This window comes from Lynx canadensis, chromosome A3 (assembly GCF_007474595.2).
Source record: "Lynx canadensis isolate LIC74 chromosome A3, mLynCan4.pri.v2, whole genome shotgun sequence".
Classification (NCBI taxonomy): Eukaryota; Metazoa; Chordata; class Mammalia; order Carnivora; family Felidae; genus Lynx; species Lynx canadensis.
In genome coordinates this window covers 33,261,721-33,281,078 of record NC_044305.1, presented here as the reverse complement: position 1 = coordinate 33,281,078, position 19,358 = coordinate 33,261,721, and the positions used below count along the sequence as shown (strand labels likewise).

General features: G+C 38.1%; 1 long non-coding RNA gene across 1 annotated transcript; it reads right to left on the bottom strand.

Moving 5' to 3' along the window:
- Positions 1–3,246: 3,246 nt before the first annotated feature.
- On the bottom strand, positions 3,247–16,485 carry LOC115510334. Its single transcript, XR_004343468.1, has 3 exons — positions 16,321–16,485; positions 12,130–12,269; positions 3,247–3,370 (listed from the first exon to the last, which is right to left on the bottom strand). It is a non-coding gene; the product is annotated as an uncharacterized LOC115510334 (long non-coding RNA).
- Positions 16,486–19,358: the final 2,873 nt, after the last annotated feature.

The following is a 19,358-nucleotide window of genomic DNA, read 5'->3' as shown; positions in this document are numbered from 1 at the left end:
ATACTTATTTTTCTATTCACTGAATGCTTTGTTGGTTAATCTGGGTCCTAATTTTCTTCATGACCTGTTAAATTGTCTTTTCCAACTTCTTGGCAGCAACAGCTTGCTGCCTTGATGATGTTTCATGTGGCCTACCCCTTGCCTTGGCTAAGCTCAGATCATATGTCCATTGTCGGAAGTATACACAATGTGGTCTAACCACGAAAGAGACTTCCAAGACAAAATCATAAATAGAGATGCTTTAGTTTAGAATGCTAAAATATCTGTACCATCTGTGAATACAGAATTCATCAAAGAAAAATAAGTGGGAAATCTATGGTTTTCCTTTTGAACTTACATTTTAAAATGGCCCCAATATTGAAGTTATTTCACCACAAAATATATTTTACAAAATAGTGTTAATTATAGTTATGCCGGCTTTCCATATACTATTTTCTTTTGTGATTACAGTGTAAACACTATTATGGTTTCATTTTCTATTAAGTAATGAAAAGAGATTCTTAAAACATCTTCTGAGCAAAGAATAATAGTAATAGTAGTTATCAGTATGTTGCTCATTTACTGTGCATATCCTTTATATGTTATTTAATGGTGAAAATATTAGGGGCTTAACAATATAACTAATAGCTCATTACATTATCACTAAGTGTGAATTGTCAAAAATTAATAGCTCTTTAAAAAACGAGGGAGGCAACTGGCAGGGGACCTCCTGTTTTGCCATCTTGATAATGTCATTCCACAGTATTTCATTTCATAACATGACTGCCAGATTAGAAAAGAGTATTAAATATTCTCTTAAAGCCAAATGGTCAAGCAACATAATTCTGACCAAAGAGTTGTGTGCAGCCATTTTTATAGTCCTAGCAGGTTTTGGCCTCTGAGAGCCACTCTGAGCCCTCCCTTAGTTTTTACAAGGGAAATAATTCTTTGAAAATATTTTATAGCAAAATGAAGAGCCTGTCAGGCACACAAGTGAAGGAAGTCTCCAGTGATCTTTTTTTTCTGGGCTCCACTTATGATGGGTGGGATTTTACTCACTTAAAACTATACTTTTTCTCCCAGCAACAAAAGTTCCAGACTTATATACATATTTATATTCGCATATTATAATTTTGTTTTTTATTATTTCACTAGTAGCTGGACAGGAAAATATCCTTTTGAGAAAAAAAAACATTAAAAAAAGTTTTTAATTCTCTGGGAATTTCCTTTTTAAAAATGTTTTTAGTCTGAGAGAGTGAGAAAGAATGCACAGGGGAGGAGCAGAGAGAGAGGAAGAGAGAGAATCCTAAACAGGTTCCACATCAAGTGCAGAACCTGACACAGGGCTTGATCTCAGGAACCATGGGATCATGACCTGAGCTGAAGTCAAGAGTCATATACTGGGGCACCTGGGTGGCTCAGTCGGTTAAGCATCCGACTTCGACTCAGGTCATGATCTCGCGGTCCTGGAGTTAGAGCCCTGCGTCGGGCTCTGGGCTGATGGCTTGGAGCCTGGAGCCTACTTCCAATTCTGTGTCTCCCTCTCTCTCTGCCCCTCCCCCGTTCATGCTCTGTGTGTGTCTCAAAAATAAATAAACGTTAAAAAAAAAAAAGAGAGATACTTAACTGACTGGGCCACCCAGGTGCCCTGAGGTAGGGAAAAAACTATTTTTGAATAAAACATTTTTCCCCTAATGTCTGGATGGTGGGTTATTCAGAATCTAGCAACAGTAGGAAGTCATTATCACACATAGAAGAACTGAAGAGAAGGGGAGTAAAGAGGTGACAGTCAAGTGGGAAGTGGAACTGTGGAGGAAGCATGAGAGGCAGGGGTAGTAGGTGCAGCTGCTGCCAGAAAAGCACTGTGGAAGGTGGGAGGAGGAAGGGAAGAAACAGTAGGTAAGTGGCTGCCATTGGTCAAACCCAGTTGGGACCCCAAAGCCAGAAGGTCCAGATGGTAGAACCTGTAGCTCAACTGACACTGAGTGGGTTGGAGTAGCACAGAGAATGGAACTTGAGGAAGAGAGAAATTGTATAACCATCACATAGAGAAACATCTCTTTTAGGTAAAGGATACTTCTGAGTTCTCCTCAAATATTAACATATACACAAAGGCCTATGTCACCCAACACAGGATGATGGTGTTTTTGATAATTTTTTAAGTGGACTATACAGGACCGAAACTCTGGTTCCACTGAATGCTTTTCTGTGTTGGATAGGTGGGTCTGGGTGTGGTATGGTAGGCAGAAAATGGGGCTTGTCAAGAAAGTTACTCTACTTTTGAAAAAACTTGTGGTAGACTAAAAATGGTTCTCACGGGGTGATATTGACTTCCCCTCTCCCTTGAATCTGGGCTGGACTTAGTGACCTACAAGATCAATAGAACATGGAAGAAGTTATGTTTGGGGCTTCTGAGGCTCAGACATAAGGAGCCTTGCAGTTTTCTCCTGGTTTTCTTGGAATTTTTGCTCTTGGGACACTCCCTCTCCAAACGCAGCACCATACTTTGAGAAGAACCTAGCCACATGTGCAGCCCATGTGTAGGTACTCTAGTCAGAGTATACTCCAGAGTGTAGCTGTCAACCATAGCCCACACCAGCTCCCAGCCACAAGAGCCAACCATCTTTGACATCTAACCAGGAGAGCCCTCAGGTGACTGGAGGTACACTTGCCATCCTACTGCAGCTGCCTGGGAGACCTCAAATAACAGCTTCCTAGTTGAGCCTTGCCAACACACAGAATCATGAAAGAAAATAAGAAATTGTAGTTTGAAGCCACTGTGTTCTGGAGTGGTTTGTTACCCAGCAACAGATAAGTGGAAGAAAACCTCAAGGAAAGAGTTTCATAATTTCTGGAAAGCTTGTGGAAAATGACCAGTGATCATTTGTTCTATCAATGATGTTGAGAACTAACTTTAGGATTTAGTTTCAAATTACTACTTTTCACCCACATTATTTAGAAACAAATTTTAATGATAAGCTTATTATAAGTTTACTTAATCCTGGGCTATTATTATTTTCAGATAATTTTTTGTTTGGCAGTTTTTCTAACAAGCTTGCTCTTGAGATATTTATGCAAATTCCTGTATTATTCTTGTTCTTCACCTTCTGAAGATGGACTCCATTGGCACCTAAGCATAATGTGCTACATGTAGCAAGAAATGGACAGTTGAGAGCCTGGCAATTTGACCATGCTTGCACTACATTATCAATATGAATTAATGCCCCATGCTTCTCAAGCTTCACTGTGCACATAAATCACCTGGGGATCTGGTGAAAATGCAGATTCTGATCTGTAGGTCTAGGGTGGTTTCTAAAAGTCTATACTTCCAATATTTCCAGTTGGTATGGATGCTGCTGGTCCACTTTGAGGAGCATAGGCTTAGAGCACCCTAAAATTAAAAAGAAGTAGAAATTTAATTGAAAGAGAGATGAGTTTTACTCTTGGATGAAAAGCAACTCACCAACATATAAATGATAATCGTGAATCAGATATCATTATAATAAATTGGTTATTATCAGTAATCATTAATAGCATTGTGGGTTTATATGCTCACTGGGCTTGGAAAATACCTTAAATAGCAAGACTTATCATCGTGACATACTAAAAAATAAATCTACCCTCTGCTTCAGCTTCAGTTTGCTCTTAGATATTGTGTTAAATTTGAACGTATCTATTACACTTTGACTCTCTTCCTGTCTAGCACACTCACGCTCTGGCATAAGGTCTGTTCTTCTGCAGAGAGATATTAAAAACAGGGGAGCATGAACTGCAATTAATGTTTATAAATTGCCCAGGTGATTTGTAGAAAAGTAGAGGACTGTTTATTACATAAAATCTCTATGCACAAGGCACTGATAGTACAGATGGCATGGTTTATGATTACAAATTAGTCTAGGGGGCTGCAACCTTGATGGTCTATTTAATATATAAAGTAACCAAATGAAAAAATGCAAATTAAATGTACTGTTGTGGAATTTCATCCCAAATTGTGTTGTTTGGTCTCCCTGAATATCCATCTCTCCACTGTCTTGCTATAACCAAACTTCCATTTTATTTTTCATTTATCAAAGTGGTAAATATATGTGTTTTTAAGTCATGATTAAGAAATCACAAGAAACTGGGCATAGGCAAATATTGCGAATGGAAGTTCAAAATGGTTTGATACTTCTGGAGGAAATACAGTAATCTCTATAAAAGTTTTTTTTTCTCTATAAAAATTTTTAAAGTATTTTTTATTTTTTATTTCTAAGATCTTAAAACTATCACAGATACAGGCAAAGAATTATCCCAAAGAATGGTTATAACCTAATTTAGAAAAGGCACACATTTGCACTAATCTAAATATTTAACAAGAGAAAACTGCCTAGAAAAATTAAGGTGTATCTGTGCACAAAGAAGTACCAAGAAATTGAATTGACAGGATGCACAGAAGACTATCCAATGATCATAATATATTGTCCTTGTAAGAAAAAAAATGCATATACATTAGGATTTTCCAGAGAAACAGCACCAATAGGATAGATAGAAATAGATGGTATGGATAGAGATGATATAGAAATAGATGGCATAGGGGCGCCTAGCTGGCTCAGTGGGTAGAGAATGTGACTTTTTTTAAATTTTTAATTTTTAATGTTTATTTGAGAGAGAGAGAGAGAGAGACAGACAGACAGTGCAAGCAAGGAAGGGCAGAGACAGAGGGAGACACAGAATCTGAAGTAGGCTCCGTGCTCTGAACTGTCAGCGCAGAGCCTGACACGGGGCTTGAACCCCACTAACTGTGAGATCACGACCTGAGCCGAAGTCCGATGCTCAACTGATGGAGCCACCCACGTACCCCAAGCATGCAAGTCTTCATCTCGGGATCATGAGTTCAATTCCTACCTTGGGCATGGAGCCTAGTTAAAAGCAAACAAACAACAACAAAAAAGAAATAGGTGATACAGATGTAGATATAGAAAAGGAGATTTATTAAAGGATTGGGTCATGTGGTTATGGAGGCCAAGAAGTCCCACTATCTGCTGAGTACAAGCTGGAACAAGGAAAGCCAGTAGTGGAATTCATTTGAGTCTGATGGGCTGAGAATCTAGGTACCGATCTTTTAAGTCTCAGTCTGAGCATGAAAGCCCGCTGTCTTAAGGCAGTAGAAGATGGATGTCTCGGCTCAAGCAGAAAGAGAATTTGCCCTTCCTCCACCATGATGTTCTTTTTAGGCCCTCAAATATACTGGCTGGTGCCCCCCTTCACTGGTGACAGTGATCTTCCTTATGTGGTCTGCTGATTCAGAAGCTAATCTCTTCAGGAACACCTTCACAGACACTCTCAGAAATCATGGTTTACCAAATGTCTGGGCAGTCAGGTTGACCTAAAATGAACCATCACAGTACATAATTTTTTTGCTCCTGTTTATTAGAATTTGTATGTAAACTTCATAGAAAAATAATCTAAGTATATTCAGTATACCCACATAGTTACAGAGCTGGATTTTAAAGGATGTAACAGTAGGTGATTTTATTTCCTTCTTTGTCCTTTATGTATCATCCTAACCATTTTTAGGTAGTAGACATTTTTGAAAATCATATTTAAAATATTTTATTTAAAGGAGATTTTTTTTATTAAAAAAATTTTAATTTTTATTTATTTTTGAGAGAGAGAGAGACACAGAGAGTGAGCAGGGGAGGGGCAAAGAGAGAGGGAGACCCAGAATCCAAAGCAGGCTCCAGGCTCTGAGCTGTCAGCACATAGCCCGATGCAGGGCTGGAACCCATGAACCATGAGATCATGACCTGAACCAAAGTTGGCCACGCAACCAACTGAGCCACCCAGGTGCCCCTATTTTTTATTTTTAAAATGTTTGTTTATGCTGACAGAGAGAGAGCAGGGGAGGGGCAGAGAGAGAGAGAGAGAAAATCCCAAGCAGGCTCAGTGCTGTTAGCATGAAACCCGGCATGGGGCTCCACCTCATAAAACATGACATTAAGACCTGAATGGAGATCAAGAGTCAGACCCTCAGGTTACCTGGGTGGCTCAGTCGGTTAAGCATCCTACTTTGGCTCAGGTCATGATCTCACTGTTGGTGGGTTCGAGCCCCTCGTTGGGCTCTGTGCTGACAGCTGAAGCCTGGAGCCTGTTTCAGATTCTGAGTGTCCCCTTTTCTCTTGCTCTCTGCCCCTCCCCCACTCATGCTCTTGCTTGTTCTCTCTCTCTCTCTGTCACAAAAATAAAATAAACATTAAAAAAAAGAGTCAGACACTCAACTGACTGAGCCACTCAGGTGCCACTTAAAGGAGCTTTTAAACACTATTTTAACATTGTAACATTTCTTCCATGGGATTTTCTATTTTTCTTCTTTTCTTCCTTAGCAAATTTGCTCTGTACAGAAAACCAGTGTTCATAACCTATCTTTAGTATCTCAACTTCTTTTCAGAAAGTGACCATGTAATTATCCTAGCTCTTTCCCTCTGATTTAGTTCTTTGCCTATGTTTTTTTTCTTTCTTTTTTATCATTTTTGTGTCCAATTTATCACTCATTTAACAAAAATCTATTTGAGTACTTACTATGTGTCATGCATAATTCTTGATTCTAATCTATTATTACTGTTTTGTTTTATGGATTTGCCAAATAATTTCCTCTATATGCATTTATTCAACAAATGTTTTTCAACAACTATTGTGTATCATGCTCTGGAGAACAGAAGGGAGAGAACCAATGGAAAACCCCTGTTCTCATGGAGCTCACATTCTAACGGTTAGAAAAAGACAGGAAAAGAAATAATTAAATACATAGTGTATCAGAATGAAATGAAGTGTGGGGAAAGACTCAGAAAAAATGAGGGTGGGGCACAATTATAATATAAGATAGGGTATATCAAGGAAGGCTTTACTGAGGTTATTTGAACCAAGACTTGAATGAAGGAAGTAAGGGAGCAAAGGGCTAGAGGAAAGAAAGAAGTCTTCAGATGCTCATGTCTTTAAGTTACTTAACATAATTCAACAACAAAAATTCTCAATTTGCTAAATAATCAGAATTTCATTTTTATTATATGAATTTTGGATAACCAGAAAAGGATTATTTTGAAAAAAAAAATCTTTAAACACACACAAAACTCTGAAATCTGATTTTTGGAAGAAGATAGATTTCATCATAAAGGAATCCAGAGGCCTCAATTAATAGAAAGCATGTGTCCAGGACAGATACCCTTTTCTGAAGGCAACAACTATGATCCTTAACAGCACTTTAAATTCTTGGAGAGTCATAATGAGGCAGGAAAACACTAAGTTAAATGTTGATGAATTACCTTGTTGAAAATAGATGAAAAAAGGTGAAAAAATAAGTGGCTCTTTATAAAACTCCTGAAATTTATGACCAAGAGATGGTAACTCATCTTTATGGTATCTCTCTTTAATAGATGATTAAGAAGAAATTGTGTTCAATAGCCAGAAGTCCAGATGGGCTCCTATTAAAATTTCCTACTGTGCACTCATTGCCGTAGATGGTTTCCTGTCAGAAAACTGTGTAAATTAGCAGCTTGATGTTCTAAGACTGGGTTAAGTGGTCTGTCTCAGACAGGGAAAAATTTATGGCGTGAAATACAAATGCTTAAGTAATCATAAAAGTATTCCATTTTCTGAGGCTGATTTTACATTAACACTTGGCCTATCATATAGCTCATCATGTCTTCTCTTGTAATCAGGAGGAAATGGGTTCTTTATCTCAGAAAAGCACAGGGAAGTTTGTAATCTTTTTCACAAAAAGAACCTTGTAATAGGATGGAGAAGGGGGTTAAGAAAACAATAGATGTGTAAATGTCATTGGAGGGTATACATCTGTAAACCATTCCCTTCTGAAATGTTGGAAAGATTGCAATATAAATACTGCTTCATCACATGTTTTCCTTTTGTCTAGCTCTTCTGTTGTCTGGAGTCTCGTGAGATGAAATGCACACCCTGAAACAGCATCCCCTATGAACCACAGTGAGAGGATATTACACTATTTTGTGGCCTTCCTCACTCTATTTTAGCCCCCGGTATTTTCTTCCACAGGTGCCAGGTCTGGTTCAGGGATGAAGCTCAAAGTGAAAACCAAATCAATTGCATACACAGGTGGTTAGACTAGAATGTGTTTGAATCTGAAAACCAGAATAAATGTTTTATGTTAGAATGCTCCCAGCAAGGAGTAGGAAAAATCTTCAGGGCAAAATGATGCCAGCATAAACAGTCGTGGGCTGCTTTGAATGCGGTTGACCCTTTCACTTCTCACTCTTTTTTGCACGTTACTTTGCTGATTTTCAGGTTTAGCACAAAGCAGATAAAATGGAATATTTTTTAGTACAAAGGAGGGTCATAGTTATACTGTCTAAGAATGACAGTCAAAGACTGGCAAAGGTTTGGGGCACCCGGGTGGCTCAGTTAAGCGTCTGACTCCTGATTTTAGCTCAGGTCATGATCTCCCGGTTTGTGGATTCGAGCCCTGCACTGACAGTGCAGAGCCTGCTTAGGATTCTCTCTCTCTCCTTCTCTCTCCACTTCCCTGCTCATGCTTTCTCTTTCTCAAAACAAACTTAAAATTTTTTTTTTTTTAAAAACTGGCAAAGGTTAGTTCCATGTTCAAAAAAAAAAGCATGTAAATAAATATATGTAAATATATATGCATTATACATGTGTACAAACAGTGATAAAGGCCCACACTCAGTGCCTCTGCAGGTGAGGCAGGCTCCTCAAACCAGTGAGTTGAAGACAACTGCGAGTGGTATAGCCTGTGGCATACTCAAAAAGCCCAGACGTTACCAAAATACGTCAGCTACTACAAATTGGCAGTTTTGTGGGACTGTGAACTCAGCGTTGCCAGCTCTTCTAAAGCAGAAACCCAACATCTGACTCTGTGTGTTGTGTGTCTGTGTAATTTTCTGTGATTTTGTTGCTTATTTTGACTCTCACGCAGTCAGATTGGGATCATACACCTAGGAGTGTAGTAAACGCTCTTGTTTTACACCCCAAGCCTCTGATTAAGAGGTGAGTGGTCAGACTAATTAAATTGCAGCAAATTTAGCACACTCTAGGCTGGATTTTGTGTTTCTTAGTAAAACTCCAGTTAGTTATCTTTCTGAAGAAAAGGAATATTTATTTTAATTGAACTAATATTTACAATAGCATTTATAATTAAACATATTTTTTTAACAAACCAGAGTTTTAAAAACATTTTTTTTTTCCCTTGACTAGACCTCAGGGATTTTTCTATTGAGGTTGCAATAAAACTCTAATGGGCCTTAATGCAGTAATTCAGGGTGTAGTTTACCAGCAAGTAAATTTGTAATTATTTGTATTAATCTGGAAGATGACGGTAAATATGTTTGATACTTTAAAGAACATGGTCATATAAACTACCAAGGGTTTACTGGGTGAGGATGGTCTAGGTTTCCCAGAGCAAAGAGACAGCTCAGTTCAGAAGAGGCCAATAAGTTTGTGTATAGAATTGAGAACTGAAAGGACCCTCTCTCAGACAGAGGTCCCACAACATGGGCTGATCAGACATCAGGGCTCTATATTCAGGAGGCTGAGATATGTTAATGGAGTGCAAGGACAGCCATCTAGAGTTGTGAATTCTATTTCTAGCTCTGCTATTATTTCATTTGATTGGCTTATTCACTCTTAGTTTTAAATAACAGAAAGTCTGCATTACACTTTTTAGAAGATCTGTAGTTAGATCATTATCAAATTACATTTAAAGGGGATGTTACTTTGAAGGATAGTCTTGGGGATGAATGATACAAGGAGTTGGGCTAGATTTTTCTAAAGCATGTTTAATTGCAAAGGTCTAGGATCGGTGTAAAAATGTTATTCTAACTTGGCCCAGACATTAACCATTGCCTGGGTAGGATTTTTAATCTCTATATTGTGAGTCTTGTGAATAAAGATCAAGGCAGGTCCTGTGCTAATTTCTCTGCCTTTATACAATGCTCCTTCTTACTCCTACAGCACCTGAACATATCTTGGCAATTCTTTCTTCTGTGGAATGTTTTCTGACATTCACTTAGAGGTCACCAAGAATATGTATGTAAATGGAAAAAATAATTGGCACATATGGAGAATGGAAAAGATAACTAGCAGAAATTCAAGACTATTTTCCATTTGGAAAGATCAACTTCTGCCATCAAACAGATTTGGTCACATACTTCTGGTTGGTTCCTGCTGACTTGTCTTTGTTTATGTTTAAGGAAATATGGGAAGAGTTACTAAATTAGCTAGAAGACCACTGGGCATAGGCCTCAGATTTCTATTATCTATAAATATTTATCAAGCACATGCCATATGTCAGGCCCAGAAGAGAATGTGGCTGTGGTATGAGACACTGGTGTTGCACTTGGAGCTCTGAAGCTAGAGGGGGGTAGGGTATAGTGTGCATCCAGTTCAGTCACGATAAGACTTCTAGAGGCCAGAGGGCCTTCATGGTGGAGATAAAGGCCTTTGGAGATGACTAGGGAGGAAGATGTGGTGAAACTTCAGGGAAGAGTAGACCTAAAGAGCAGTGCTTCTCTGACTGCAGAGGCACCTGGTGGTGCTTCTCTGTTGGACGTGACCTAGTGCTTCAGCTCCAGCCATAGTTCCTCTTTCTCCTCTCCTTGGGGCCACCCCTCCCACACTATAGGAATCACTGCAATCGTCTGCTGCTGTAAGGACAACCCCTTTAACATGACACTGTTTGCCTGTGCAGAATCTTGCTGAAATGAATATCAAAGGAACCCCTGAAGTGGAAAAGGAATCACAAAAGGAAGGTCACGTGAAGCCTAATTTATTATATGTGAGGAAAGTGTGTGTGTGTGTGTGTGTGTGTGTGTGTGTGTGTGTGTGAGAGAGAGAGAGAGAGAGAGAGAGAGAGAGAATGAATGAATGAATGAATGAATGAATATTGCTGTTTTGGAGCCAGTGCTTGCCACCATTTTTTTCACTGGAACTCCTTTTATATTCTAATTGTAAGCACATAAACTTCATATCTTTTCCAGAGGAGGTTCATACAAATAAGAAAGCCCGGGTTCAAATACATGTTCCTGCACTTATTAGGCATATTTGACCTTGTGCAAGACACTTAACCTCTCTAGGACTCATGTCAAAGAATAACTCAGAAAATTTGAATTGTGTACTTGCAAATGTGCTCATAAGGGAGAGACATTAGTAGATGGTTGTCAAAGAGAAAGTGAAAATAAAGGGATTCTAAGAGAGAGGGGGAAGGGAAAATTGCAGACGGCCTAGTAACAGTAAATCTTGCTTTAACATTTTTGTTATTATCATTAGAGTGATGGGCAGCCAGCAAAGAGGCCACCGTCTTTATTAGTGCCATGTCTTTGTGCAGGCTGTTCGAGGTCATTTATAGCCACAGTTTCATTTGTTGATGTATCTGAAATACTCATTCCACACCAAAACACCCTTGAGGTTTCAGCTATGAAGTACCTGCATGATACACCATTTTTGGTGTGTACCCTCTGTCAGCACTTCTACCTTACCTGTGCCATGTATTGCATCATGATTTCCTGCTCAATTTCCTCACCTGTCCAATGAAGTTAATACCCTGTCTTTGGGTTTTCATGACTGTTAAATGAGATATTACATACGATACCCTGAAAATGATACTTGGCTCAAAAATGCAGTCAGTAAATGCTATTTCACCATCATCACTGTCATTGTTATCATTATTCCTATTGAGGGACCCAGATTTATAGAGCACAGAATTATTTCAGTTTTCCAAACCCTAGAAAATATTCTATAGTGCCCATTTCTTGACTGAGAAAACCTAAGTACCTGCCTGCAGCATGCCTCCCATGAAAGCCTAAACAAAAGGACTTTATGAATAGGGCTGTCCAATCTGTTTAATAACAGCACTCTTTGCTCATCTCAAATAATCAAAATCTCCAAGTCTGTAAGATGGATTGTTCATGGATCTAGCTCTAATTTCCATTCTTTTTCTACTCTGTGATGGCACAAGGCATTTTCAGAAACATGCTGGGGTTAGTCTCTAAAGGAAGAACAAACTGTGCACACATCATCCAAAAAGCCCACAGCGAAATCTCCAAACCAGTCATTCAAGAATGAAATTCCGTATCATGAGCAAGGAGCTCAAACTTTTTTCCATCCTTCCTTAAAGTGAATGAACCTCACCTGCCAGCACTTTTGCTAACTTCTCCAGTAGAACACAGTGTCTACTTGTGGCCAAAAGCCTTGACCACATCACAGGAGAAAATAATCAGCCTTAGAGTGTTATTTGTCTTCCTTTGTTGTCACTTACTTTATTGGAGTCCCTGGAAAAGAAATAACAAAACAGAGTTTGAAAGACTAATATAAATACATTTTGCTTTCAAAACATTTGTTTGTACTTTGTTTTGCTTTTGATTTCTCTTTGTCTGAACTTCTCTTGGAAACGTCATTGCTCTTGTCCTGAAAGTCAACGCATTACTATTCAATTTTACAAATTTACTTTATTTCTTTTCTCTCCCCTTCCCCTTCTTCCCTTTCTCTTCCCTTCCCTCCCCTCCTCTTTCATCCCCATCTCTTTCTCTCTCTCTCTTCTTTCTACTTGATTCTGGAGGTAAAATTTAAAAAGGATTCTTGTAGGTCACCACTATTTGTAATGAATAGTTACGGCAGATGCCTTCCCTTCTTTGGGCACAATTCATGGTTTCATTCACTTTGCCAGTTATCCTGGGACTCTGCTTCTGATTTCTTCTGGAGGAAAGCCATACAACCAGGCTTTTGTTTGATCTTTTAATTCTGCCTATCTGATAGTTCCCTGATGAAGCAGGAGAGAAAGTACTCACTGAAATCTGGTTCTCCTCTCTCAGTATTGTCTCATAGGATAGATAGCAGTGATTCATTTGAGTACCAGAGACACATACAAGAAAGTCAGAGGTGCAAGGAAGACTATTTGGTTAAAATGCATTGAGGACTGACTATTGGGCAAAACACAGGAGATCTGTGTTCACTGATTTAAAACTCATACCAGCCCCATTTTACAGACCAGAAATTTTATGCCTATAGAGTTTAAATCTTTCTAAGAACCAAATCTACAAGTTTGTGTTTCTGTGCACTCAGATGTATCACCTCTTATTATTGCTTTTACTTTTTAAGGTACTTATCCAGTCATCATTTGAAGAAACATTGAAATGATTTACTTGAAGAGTAACATGACCTAAATATATTAACTAAGAATTTTGGATACTTTGTCATCTCAAGTTCCTTATTTGAAGCTTCTGAGACACTGAATAAAGCTGAGGTGAACTGAGTTCTTAGGTACTCATTGGAGGACTTGCTGATGCTGAGTATTTCTTCTCTTAGGATGCAGTAAATGCTTATTCACTAACTCATTTCCACAATTACCTCATTAGCTAAGAAAACTTTTCCTTCACAGGCATTTAATACTTTTAAGAATTTTTAAGCTCATTCTGGATTGTTAAGTTATTGTGTCATTGACCTCTTCCTGGCCTATGACTGTCTTAAAAAAATCACACTATGAAGAGAGCACCAGTCTATCATAAGGGAAACCTGAATTACCTTTGTTTTGTTGTTTCGAATCTTTTGAACCTTGGGTACATCACAGGGGCTCAGTTTGTATATGTGTTGATTTGGCATAATGTCAGCTACTCTGCTGACCTCACAAGGTGATTGTGAGTATTAAATATTCTAAACTGTGTGCTTTGGGAAAAATTACAAATAGCTTTTCAGTACAGGGATTTTATTTCATTGCGGAGTCCTTCTGTGCGGAGGCCTTTGACAGTTTTCCTTTTCTAAGGCCAAGTGCTCAGGATGGAACCAAGAGAAGCGTCAATATTCATTTCCACTTAAGAGTTACCCAAAGAAACTCTCCCCTAATGCCCAAATCAGAAATTAATAAGATTTATGAAGAAGTCTATTGCTTGATTATTCTGTGAAAACGAACAGGGCTGTAGTTGGAACAGCAGCTGCAAGTGGGAACAAATATTTGGTGTCACAATAGTCAATAATGTTTTGATTTAAGAACATGGCAGACATAAATTTGGGCATTACAAGTTCAAAAGTAAGTTGACATTACTTAGAGATATCTTACATTGCTCTTTGTGTATTCTGAATGCAAGCTCTAGACCTTCATTAATCCAGATGAGCTTAACAAATGACTGATGTCTGACCTGAATTTTTGCCCTTTGATAATTGAAGGCAGACACATTGATGTGTGTTGTTGCATAAACCACTCAGAGAAATGACCCTATAAATCCCAAGCAATAAAATGTATTACAAAAGAAATAGATCATGGAGTAAAGACAAGTTATAAGTGCAGTGCATTTTTTTTCCATGATTTGTAAAACATCATGTTGCCCTGACTAATGCCTTAGTGTTTTAGATGTAACTGGCATCAGGCTAAAAAATACATCAAATGGCCTCTTGCCTTTATATAATATGCCAAATCTAAAGACCCAGTAATATAAAAGGGCACTTGGATGTATTGCATTACCACACTTGTGCCTCAAGAAATAAAAATGTCTTTAAAATGTGCCTTGAGCCAACGAGGGTGGCTACATTAATTGTGAAGCTCTGCAGTTAGAATACAGCAGCATATTCTCCAAATGGACCACTCCCTGCTCTGGATAAGTCTCCCAACCTCTCAAGTTCCAGAGGCAGGGAGAACTGCTTTATGAGGCTTTTTGCCAATACGTGAAAGTTAAGCATGCAAAAAACAGGACTGCCTCTTCTTCTACTCGGTCCTTATTGTCAAATACAAACAATGACGTAAGTCTAACAATGTGTCAGGTGTTGTGTTCTAGTGGATATTGCAGTACCTGCCAGGTAGAAAGAAATGTGTTTTGGGGTCAGATGTACTAGGTTTGAATTTCCCTGACACTAGACTGATCATGTCCCTTCTGCCCCCGCTTCAGAATGCTCTTCCTACTCCGTTAGTCAAAAGTGGCAGCTATCATTTGTATTGCCAGGAAGCTTACAACTAGGAAGGGAAAGACAACACACATGCACCAATAATGATAACACAGGGTTTTCATGATGCTATAAGAGATACACAAGAACTTGGGAAAAATCAGAGAAAACAAGATGTCTTCTCCTGGGGTAAGGAATTGGATTAAGATGAACTTTATTGAAATGACAGTATTTTAGCTGTAATGAGAAAGATTTGAAAGATAAGACAGTTTCTGACAGGTAAATGTGGATGGGAGGACATTCCAGCTGACCAAGAAAGTCAGCAAAATTTGGAGGGAAAAAATAGATGTTTTGCCAATGTGAAGCTCGATAACATCCATAATGTAGGGCATTGCTACTCAAAGTGTGGTCCACAGACCAGCAAAATCAGGGTATCTCCAGTCCCATAGACTTAGAATCTACGTTTTAATAAGATTTCCTGGTGAGTCATATTTACACTGAAGTTTGAGAAGCTCTGGTTCAGGATGCATGGAGAGTATCTTCAAAGATCATATCAAACAAAAAATAGAATGCTAATTTTAAAAAGTCCTTAGGAACTGTCTAATTTGACATTTGGTTGAGAAAACTAGATAAAAAGTGGTTGGTCCTGATGGACTTGAACTTTCTTCCCTAACAGCAATGTAGTACTTTTCTCATGGCACCATATTCAGAACCTTCAATACCAGACTATAGGTTTTAACATGTTGTATGTAGTAGGATGTGAAGGACAGTTGAATGTTTCTGATTAGCTGAGTGGGAGAAAAGTAATTGAAAGTTAGGAAGATAAATCCAGTGGAATAGTATGGGATTGACCAAAGGAGAAAGAACCTAAGGATAAAGAACCCAAGCTAAGAAGATATTTAAATAATCTTATAGAGAATCACAAGGAGAGTGAGAGGTAGGAAAATGAGAAATACTTGGAAGGTGATGTTCTCTACCTACTTCATTTGTCTAAAGCTTATGGGTATATTTGCCTTCTCCCTTGATTCTCTCTTTGCCCCAGTACATCATATTAAAAACCACCACAGTATTTCTCAAGTAACAGTTCCACCAACCCACGCTTCCCTCAAGAATATTTGATGGTTTCCTATGACCAACAGTCTGCCTACCTACAATATGTGAGATTCAACCTGCTAACCACAGCCTCTATGACATTATTTCTGCCTGGAACATTTTTGTTTTTGTTTACTAATTAGCTAGGTCAAACCATTGATTAATTCATTCATTTACCCAATCTATTTATATCACATATATTTAACGAACCCCCTTGTGTTCTAGGCTCTTTGCTATGATGGACCATATATGATAGACTCATTTTCATAGAACTGAACAGTTAGCAGTTATGGAGGTTCTGCTTGGTATTGGGCAAACTGCTAGCTGGATATGAAAGATGAATGAGATGTGATGCCTTACCTTGGATGGGCTCATATTCTTGTGAGTTGTGCTCAAGATGGAAATAGTGGGCCCTGTAATTGAGACTGCATATTATGGTCAGTTATTTACAGGTTTTGTTTATCTGCTCCTGTTTACATACGGAGCTTTATTACATGGATGATGGTATCTTCCTCTGTATTCACAGCACCAGGTTCTGTTCAAACAGGAAAAGTAAGATACACTTAAAACCAATGTCAAGATCCATCAATTTTGATCTATTGAGTGATAAAAATACAAGACAGCTCCTGTAATTGTGCCAGGAAAGCCCAAAACCATGTATTTTATTGGGAAGTGCTGGTAATGCTATCAGACTTTTAACTTGTTATTTTTTTTTTTTGGCATAAGAAAATTCATAGACATAGATCCCACTTCAGAAGGACTTTCATTCATTCTTGTAAGTGAAAGTTCTTAGACTGTAGGTATTGAAGAACTATGATTAGCTATGTGCATTGCTGGCCTTTGTAAAATATGGACCAGTTTCCTCATCTTGGCCAAAATACTAATGGTGCTTTCTCATTTTTCTCAGATTATCCCATGTGCTAATGTTTTATTTCACTGTCACAGGAACTGAGGAAATTTTTGCCAATCAGTGGTAAAGCGTGGTGAAAACTGGTGATACAGTTTTATGATTTTCCAATGAACCAAACTCAGTTCTCTGACTTCCTAGTCTGTTGAGTCAAATAGTAGGAGATCCTCTGAAGATTTACTATTGGGTTTGGAAGACTTACCTCTTTACAGACTCTGTAGAGCAAAATTTATTTCTTTTAGTTCTGAAGGAATCTTCTTGAAACCTACAAAATTGGAGTGAGTGACTTAGTACAATTTTAAAGTCTGGTTAGGAGGTATTCCTCCTCCCCCATATTTACCGTCAGTCTTTGCTGTTGGGAGAATAAATGTTATTTTTGGATGTTTTAATTTGAGCACAGCTGGTTATCTAGGCTTAGTGTCTCTTTTAAGTTCAAGACATTCCATATTATGCTTTGACCTTTCGGGATAGAGAATAATGAAGAATGAGCATACACTAGACTACACCCAGTTCTGCAAATTACTTTAGAGGCAGAGAAGAATGACTACAGGGCATGACCTCAGGGACTGGACCTATGTGATAAGAAATGTCCCAAGTGTGGAATCTTGGACATGCTCAGAGGAACAGAAAGATGCCACTTAGCACTTCCACCTTAGAAGGAGATAGTGATATGTATTTTTAGACCTATTTTCTTACATTTTTAATACCTTACATTTACTGAAAGACATTTTCAGTCCATGACTTCATCCAGTTTCCAAAGAGACTTGATTTCCTCTTGAAATTCTTTCCCTAAGTGAAGGCTGAATTCTCCCCCCAAATTAATGTATTTTTATTTCCTTTTGAATTCCCAAGTTTTGAATAGCACAGGTGAATAACTTATATGTCAAGAATGTTTTCACATCATAGTTCTCAGAAAACATGTTCTCAAATACATGGGTAAATATCAGGGGAAAAGACACAATAATGATAGATATTTTCATCTGCCATATTCTTATCTTTTCAAATGAGAAAAATAGGACATAGTACTTTAAGGATGTTTCCTCTGCATTAATCTGCCTCTTCTTTAGAGGAATCAGTATTTCCTCCAGTTAGTTTTATCAAATAAAAAGGAAGATATCACAAAAGCAAACACAGAGGAAAAATCCTGAAATTTAGGTTTCCTTCCTTTATTTTAGACAGGAGCAGCTAAACTGAGACGTATATTTATTTACTAACTGGTTGTAGAGCCCATGACAGGATGTAAAGGGGTTGAGTAAGGTTTTCTTTGAAACAGTCATGAGATACAAACAAAGCTCTTTAAGAAAGCAGGGAAGACTCAAATGAGGCAGTTTATGAAGTGGACTTGACTGGAACTTCTGGGGTGAAAGTGATCAGATACTTCATGTTGGTGGGGGACCTTTACTCTTAATCTGTCCACAAGTTCACTGGCTTCCAAAAGGCTTACTATGGATGTGTCTGTTGGAAGGTTCCTAACAGACCATGGTGAAATTGAATTTGAGAACTTTCCTTTATTCTGATAATATTTGATGAGTTAAATTGCTTGATTCTTTTTTAGAAATCCTGACAGGAATTTGTCAAAATTGACATCCTATCTAAGGGTTTTCTTTTCCTCTCATTTTCATTTTCAGTCTCCTATCGCCTACCCCCTTATTTCTTAGTTTACCTTCTGAATCTCTAACACTCCCTTCTTCCCTTCTATAAATACCACTCCCATTCTTATTGCCCTAGGAAACATCTGAGCATGAATGGTATCTGTCATCAGTTGACTAGATCAATGATTTCAACCTGATTCTTCAGGTATGAGAGTTAATTACTTAAAATCTTTTTCCAACTATTTATTTTGAAAAATTATAAACCTACAGAAAGGCTGCAAAAGTGGTAAAGTGTACCAATCTTTGACCAAGATTTACCAACTTCTAAACTTTTACCATATTTGATTTAACTCTCTAAGAGTCCATTTTTCATGTGAAACATATTCCGTGGAGCCTGAACATAAACTTTGATTATATTTTTATTCTTTCAAGTTAATGATAACACTTCCTGCAAGAGACTGGGGACATGAAGCAAATCTTCCCCCGACCCCCATCTTCCAGGAGTTCCAAGTGCTCAGAGAGAAAGAACTAGAAAACCTCACTGAAGTATTTTATACTAAAATGTGGATGAATTCTAACCATCTAAGGGAGCATTTGCACTTATTTAGATGAATTTGTTAATCTACTTAAATCCACAACAGAGGATAGGGGTGTTAGATGATATGTTTGAGGAACAAATTTCTGGTGATACTTGCCTCTTCCAGTCCAAAATTATCTTTTGGGCCATCCCTGCCATGGGCTAGGCATTTTAACTACACACTAATGTTCCCTGTATTCCTAACTTATCCTTGAAAGTGGCTCTGTGGTCTGCATGTGACAAATCAAAAAGTGGGGCATGCACTTTGAAAATCCAAACTGATCCAGGAAGTCCATTTTGTGTGCGGTTCTTCTATCTAAAT